Here is a 6,732-nt window from a genome sequence, read left to right as displayed (position 1 = left end):
AAGATTTTCCACTCTGACAAGTATAAAACTCTGGGGGAAAACACTGCAGACCAAAGAGAAAATATAAACTCTAGCTGGTGCAATCTGTCCTCTGTAGTTCAGCTACAGGGCAGATGTGTGGTTCTCTGCAGCCTCACAGCCTCTGAGGATACACTAATTATCACCTCCAGGAAGCATCCTACTCTCTCGTTATCCGGCTGAAGAGCTGGACGGACTCTCTTTCTCTCAGTCCCACTCATTCCCTCTGTCATTATCGTCTCTGCTGTCCCTCCCTCTTCCTCTCACTCCTTGCTTAGGCCACTTCCTTGCTTCTCTTTAATTCACTTTTCAACAGCTGCCTCCCCCTCTTTTAATAGATACCATTATAGAGAGGATGCATCTTCACTAAAGAGGGATCCATCCTTTAATGCAGCGCCTTCTTAAAGGATTACAGTGATGCATGAGTGTGCCTAGGCATCAAAACAGCTTTATGCTTTGTCTCTATAAGCGATAAAGCATTTCCATGGATGAGTTGCCATAAAAGCTGAAGCCCTGCACCTATATTGTCTGGAGGAGTTACCATGAACACCTCATAAACAAGTCTCATAGCTTCTCATAACATCAAAGGCATTGTAAAGCTAGCACGTCCAATGAGCCGTGAGTGTGCACAATAATAAACACACACACATCGGCGTGACGACGTAGCACTAAACGGCGACTTGAGTGATTAAAGCCAGCAAGGCACTCCGAGGCCTTGAAGGGAGTGGTAATGATGCAGCGTCAACCTTTGCTCACGCCTCATTGGCTCACGCTTCTGCTGAGCAACCGCTGAGACTTAATTAAAGGGTACACTTCGTTAACACTGTTGCCAGGTGACCACGGAGGCCTAATTGAAGGGCAATGCTTCATTGGATCTGTGCCTGTCCATCAATCAGGTGCATTAGCAAGAGCTTTTTTATCTTTGTTGGCAGCAGGGGTGTTGACTGAAAGAGGGAAGAAGATGTGTGGGAGGAAAAGAGAGAGAGGGGAGGAAATGGGGGGGCGGTGGAAGGGGGAAATAAAAGTAGAAACAGAGAAGATAAGGGGTGCAGAAAGTGGAGGGAAGGGCATGCAAGAGGAGGATTAAGGGTCCATGGGAGACAAGAAAGGCGGGAAGAGAAGGAAGTCTCCTTGGGGATCTGATTATCAGATTAAGCAGCAAATGCTACATCAGCAATATTTCAACATGGAAATGAAAGCTCTCCTGGCTGGAAAAAAAAGCTTAATCTCCTGTTTCTAATTGGATAAAACCTACGCTCAGCGAGGAAACCATCAGAACTCAAACTCAAGACTGGAATGACATTGAGTTCTCATGCGCCATTCAATTTCACAAAAAGAGTCTCATTTTGTGGAAGAAGTTCCTGCGGGCCACGTATAGGGAACTCAAGAATACATTACATTAACAGTTTTTAATTCTGACTCTGTGTGTAGAGCAGAGATAACATTTAAAGCTTTAGTTATCGTTGCAGTTAGGCAAACATAACTTCAGCTGGCTGAGCCCTGAAGCAGGTATGAAATGGACTTTTAAGTAGTTCCTATAAACAATATGAGATAATAAAATGTGAATATGAAGGCTTTTTCTTTGTTAATAGAGTGGAAACTGGGGAGGGATAATTTGGTATTACTATAGACTCTGTATATGGGTCAATGGTAATTAGACTAATGAGTGAAAATATTCTATTATGCAGTGGAAGCCTGAATAAAGGTGTACAGCTTTGACGGATTCAATGTGTCACAATAAAACATGCAAAATCCAGTTTGTTTTGCATGACAGTTGCCGGCAGTGGTGGTTCAGGGACCACCAGGAGTCCATTGCTCTTTGTCAGTGGGTCCGTCAGAGGTTTTCACATTGACATATAGAGAAATAGATGGTATGAGAGCTCCTCAAATTCAGCCCCTGGTGGCTAGACATTTGCCAAACTAAAACATCAGAGCACTTGTCACGCTAATGTTTGTTCAAGTGTTCATTTTTTCTGATAAGTTTGATTTTAATTAGACTTTTAATGACATAAAAAAGGGTTTTTCATGTCATGATTGACAGCTGAGTTCTGCTCGCGATTGAGTCAGCTGGCAGTGTGGGCGAGAACTTGAAAGTGCAACACAAAACTTAATCACAACCGCAAAGACTCCGGTTCCAAAGGACGTCACCAGCGTAAGATAGCTGCACTTATATTTTCAATTAGTTTTGTACAGTGGGAGGAAGTGGGGATGTGTCACACATCCTGGTTATTAAGGGGTTATTTATAAAAGTCTAGTTCAACAAATATATTTTTTTAAATCTAAACTAGTCTGACTCACCAGACACATACTGCAGATGGCGTCACTGAAACCAGTGATCGCTGCATCAGCTATCTACATTTTCAAAGCCCCTGGGATGAAACAACTATCTCCAAGATAGCAACCTACATGCTGAAAATGGCAAATTAGCACCTGGATCACTGTGATACAAATGTAAACCAACTAGCAGCTGTTGTCTTTCCTTTTGCAGGGATTTAGATGTTTTAATGCCTGCAATATGTGCAAATTTTCCACCAAAATAAGTTCCCTGTGACGCTATTTTGCAGGGAAACTGGTGGCTGCATCCTGGGCTTAGCTCTGCCCAAGACGACAGTGAATGGTTTAGCAATAATACAAACAAGGCACCGTGTTTTTTTCCCTTTATATCACAATATCATTGTGTGGAGCTAGACATTTCTTCAGCACTGAGCACTGTGGAGAGAGGTCTGGCTGTTTCTATCATATATACTATCATATATAATATTTTATTGCATATTATTTTAAATAATCAGGATCTGCATTTTATTTTATTTATTCTGTGTTGATATAGTGCAAATATCTTTAATACGTGTCTAATATTGTTCTAATATATTCCTCTTGTCTTTATCTTTCAAATAACTAAAAAGTTTTTAAAAAACAGCTACATAAAATTGTTCAAAGGGTCCCCGGTATATTTTCTATTTTGTACAGGGTCCTTGGCTGAAAAAGAAAATGAAGAACCTCTGTCCTGGGGAAAAATAGGAAAAATAAAAGAAGCATCAAATATCAGCACCAGACTGTGAAAGCTCTGTCAATTCTGTCATTGTTCCTGACATCTCCTCGATACAAACCAGGAGAGCAAACCTGAGAAACACAGCCTGAAGCGGTCGAAGAACTCATCACAGTGAGCTCTTGTATCTGTGCACAGGTGAGTGGCTCTGAGGAGGTCAGCAGAGGTGTGGGCTTTGTGAAAGCTCTATCAGATATCACTGGGAGTAGCGGGCTTGTTGAGGGATCCATCAGAAGACACCATGCAGGCTAAGAAAAAGCCCTTCACTCTGTTGCCGCTACTGCTGCTGAGAGCGCGACGCCCGCGCTGTTGCCTTCCAAGCACAGCTCTTTCTCCCACTAGTGGGAAACTACAGAGAGGCATGAAAAAAAAGCTGCTGCGAATTGTGCATCGCTTCACCGTCTCTGAGGATCTCCTGCACACAGCGAGCACAGCATGGGTGGAAAATATAACACATAAACAATCTCCCAAACTGGGACACGGGGCCTTGCGCTCACATCCGTGAGGGTCTGACGCACCGAGCCAATTTAAGGCAATACTGCTGGTGAAGTGCAGAGTATTGCACTCATGTTGATGGCAGAGAGATTATGAGAGATCCTTTTCCCTGTCCAGAAAGCTTAGAAGTTATTAGTGTTGTAACAACCCTGGCAGGGACCGGCTAACTTCCCTGCCAAGTCCGTGCCACCTGTTGAGGAGGCTTTGCTGTCACTGAAGAAGCCTTTTTGGAGCGGACTCCCAGCCAAGTTTTTATATATATATTTGAGATATTAGTCAGGACACTGTGACCAATTTCTTGAAACCAGGACTGTCCTCAGTTACTGTACTGTGGTATGCGTCATTGATGCCAACCCAACAGACCAAAGCAATGATTCACAGTCATGCTTGAGTCAGCATCCACCCAACATGTGGAGCAAAATTCTGTCCAATGCAGCATCACATTGTGTGCTACATAGACCTCATTTCCATTTCACTTAAGAAGAATCTCTACAAATTGTTATATAGAACAAGGGACTTGCAGAAGGAAAGTGCAAGTTGCAATGGAATAGGGAGCTGAAGTCCTGATGTTTGGTCTGTTCCTCCAACTTCTCTAACTCAATCTTAGCTTTCTTTTATCAGTCAGTAAGTTGTATGTTGGGCTTATTCAGCTAGTGACATGTGGGCCAGGTAGGGCCCTTTTTAATTATTCTATGGCCTGCAAGTGGCTGCCTGCAAATCAAGCTGGCATGTGTGTGATATGATTTGAATTTATATTGGTTACATATTGATTACATATTTTTAAAGCACCTATGTGCTGTGATTGGCTGCAATAGGATTACAACCACCCCTGCAAATCACTCAGTCAAGCCTCACATTGCACTGGTGGGCCACAGAGAAACTCACATTAGCCAAGCTAATAGCTGGCTTAGAAAACATCTCTCTTGAAGCTAAACATAAAGACATAAAGTTTAAAAATTTTGAAAATTGCCAGTTCCAGAGTGAATGGATTGACCAATATTTATTTACTTTGCCAGCTACAGCAACTAACTCTTGTGTTTATTGTGCAACACTATGCTGTGATTTTCCTGAAAGCACGGCGGCATATATCTATTGACATTATACTGTATGACTCATTTTGTAGCCATTAATTGACAAAGTATTCTGTGTGGTCCACAACCCCCCTGTGGTTTTCCTATTTGGCCCACTTGCTATTGAAGTTGAGTAACCCTGTTGTATTTTGTCTAATATTCACTTTCATTTTAGCTCTGTTTTGGTCTCCACCAGTGCCTGTGACTATCTTTCTCTTTGGCTCCTAAATGCTGTTCATCAGTTACTTAATAATTTTGTCCATCTGCTGTCCGGTTTTACTGGTGAGTTACTACAAGCATCACTACAAACTTTCACTCCATTGCTGGATAAAAATACAGCACTCAGTTTTGATAGAATGCAGACTTCCAATTTTTCTAGCTTGGAGTTCATTCCTGTTAGATTATTATGCCCATTATGAGCCTTTGCCTTGTATTTACACCATTAAAACAGCCTAAATTAACTACTTTTGATGTGTAGTGGTTTGCCTTTACATTATCACTTTTGGACATGCCAAGTCAAATCATGCCTTGTTGATTTACATTTACATTACTAGTTACAAGCTGTGTCAAGTTGTGCCCAGGATGACTGCGGTCAATTCCTTTGTGCAGGAGAGCAGAGGAAAATATGTTTTTAAAAGTCTCTGTGTGTTTAGCTCTTAGCACTTTTGTAGCTCCTAACTGAATCTGTGTGGGTGATGTTTTCTTTCTCTCCTGCATCCCTTTTTGTACTTTCAGGCTTTATTTTACTGTTTCATGATCACTGTGTTAGGTAACTTCTGTTGGAAACCCAACATATCCTGTGTAATCAGCTGAAAGACACACCAGGAAATGGGTAGTCCTGTTGTGGGAAAGGGGCTATGGTGGCTTTGCAGACATTCTGCCAACAGCTGACATTTCTTTAGTACCTTTTGTCAAGTGGGAGACATTGTAGCTGTCAGGAATTCCTGATATCTCAGAATTTCAGCTGGGGGGCTGACACAGTTTTTTCTCACTCAGCAGCTTAAAATTTGACAGCAATAATATGAATAATATACCATGAACATGGCAATATCCACTATGTCCTACATGTTATTTATACATTATGTGGTTCCCAAGACTGGATGCTTTAGTATTTATTCATTACAATTATCAACAATTTTGAATGATTTTTGTTGTTTGTTTGTTTTTTGTCATTGTTGTTGTTTTTGCTTCAGGAAAAAAAAAAAACTTTAAAGTTTCTGCATCTCTTTGTCTAACCACATACCAAATGACTTAATACTGGGATTTATGCAATTCAAGTTTTTTTTACTTAGATAATGTTCCTTCCTAATATCTCTCTCATTACCACTGTGAAACTTCATCAGCACTTCAAGCGCAATGTTGTGTTAAATTAGATCAGAGCATCAGGACTTTCAGTGGCTGGCTGGTCATGTCCAGATGTTCCTCAGAATACATAAAACAGCTCTTTCTTTGCTGACAATTGTCTCAAGTATGATCCAACTTGTGAGTTAGAATAAACATTGATCTGCAGAAAATAACAAAGTTTTCATGACATGATAACTGTTTCTATTGCAGTAACTATAAGTCTGGGGTATCTATCACTTTTTTTGCTATATTTGTAATATTCTCACTTTTATTTACTACTTCAGTTTCCACTTGAACATCAACAACCACCAGCCAGTCACTTCATCTGCGCTACAATACACGGCATTACATTTCGTCTGGAACACATGTCGTCCTCTTTCAGTCTGATTTCAGCCCCAGCGCTGTGTGGAATATGACAGAGATGATGGATGCCTCTCAAGAGTAAACAGACCCTATGAAAAAAGGTACACAGCTACAGAGCTATACTAGTGTATTCAAGGTCTGGCAGCGAGGGGGGAAAAAAAAGAAAAAAAAACTATATTAGCAGGTCTGTCATGTAGCTAGCAGTGGGATATATTACAGCTAGAAGCAGTTTTAAAACAAGTTGGGGCCCTGCCAAGAAAGTCTCAGAGCAATATCTTCAGCCATATGGATGGGGGAGTGCATTCTGCTCGAGCTGGCACAGGCTCACTGACAATATTTATTATTGTATGGATATAACCCGCTGGGAAATCAAGCTCCTGATGTCTGTGGAGTTTA

The sequence above is a fragment of the Lutjanus erythropterus genome, chromosome 13 (assembly GCF_056507025.1).
Source record: "Lutjanus erythropterus isolate fLutEry1 chromosome 13, fLutEry1.hap2, whole genome shotgun sequence".
NCBI lineage: Eukaryota > Metazoa > Chordata > Actinopteri > Lutjaniformes > Lutjanidae > Lutjanus > Lutjanus erythropterus.
This window is presented reverse-complemented; position numbering follows the sequence as displayed.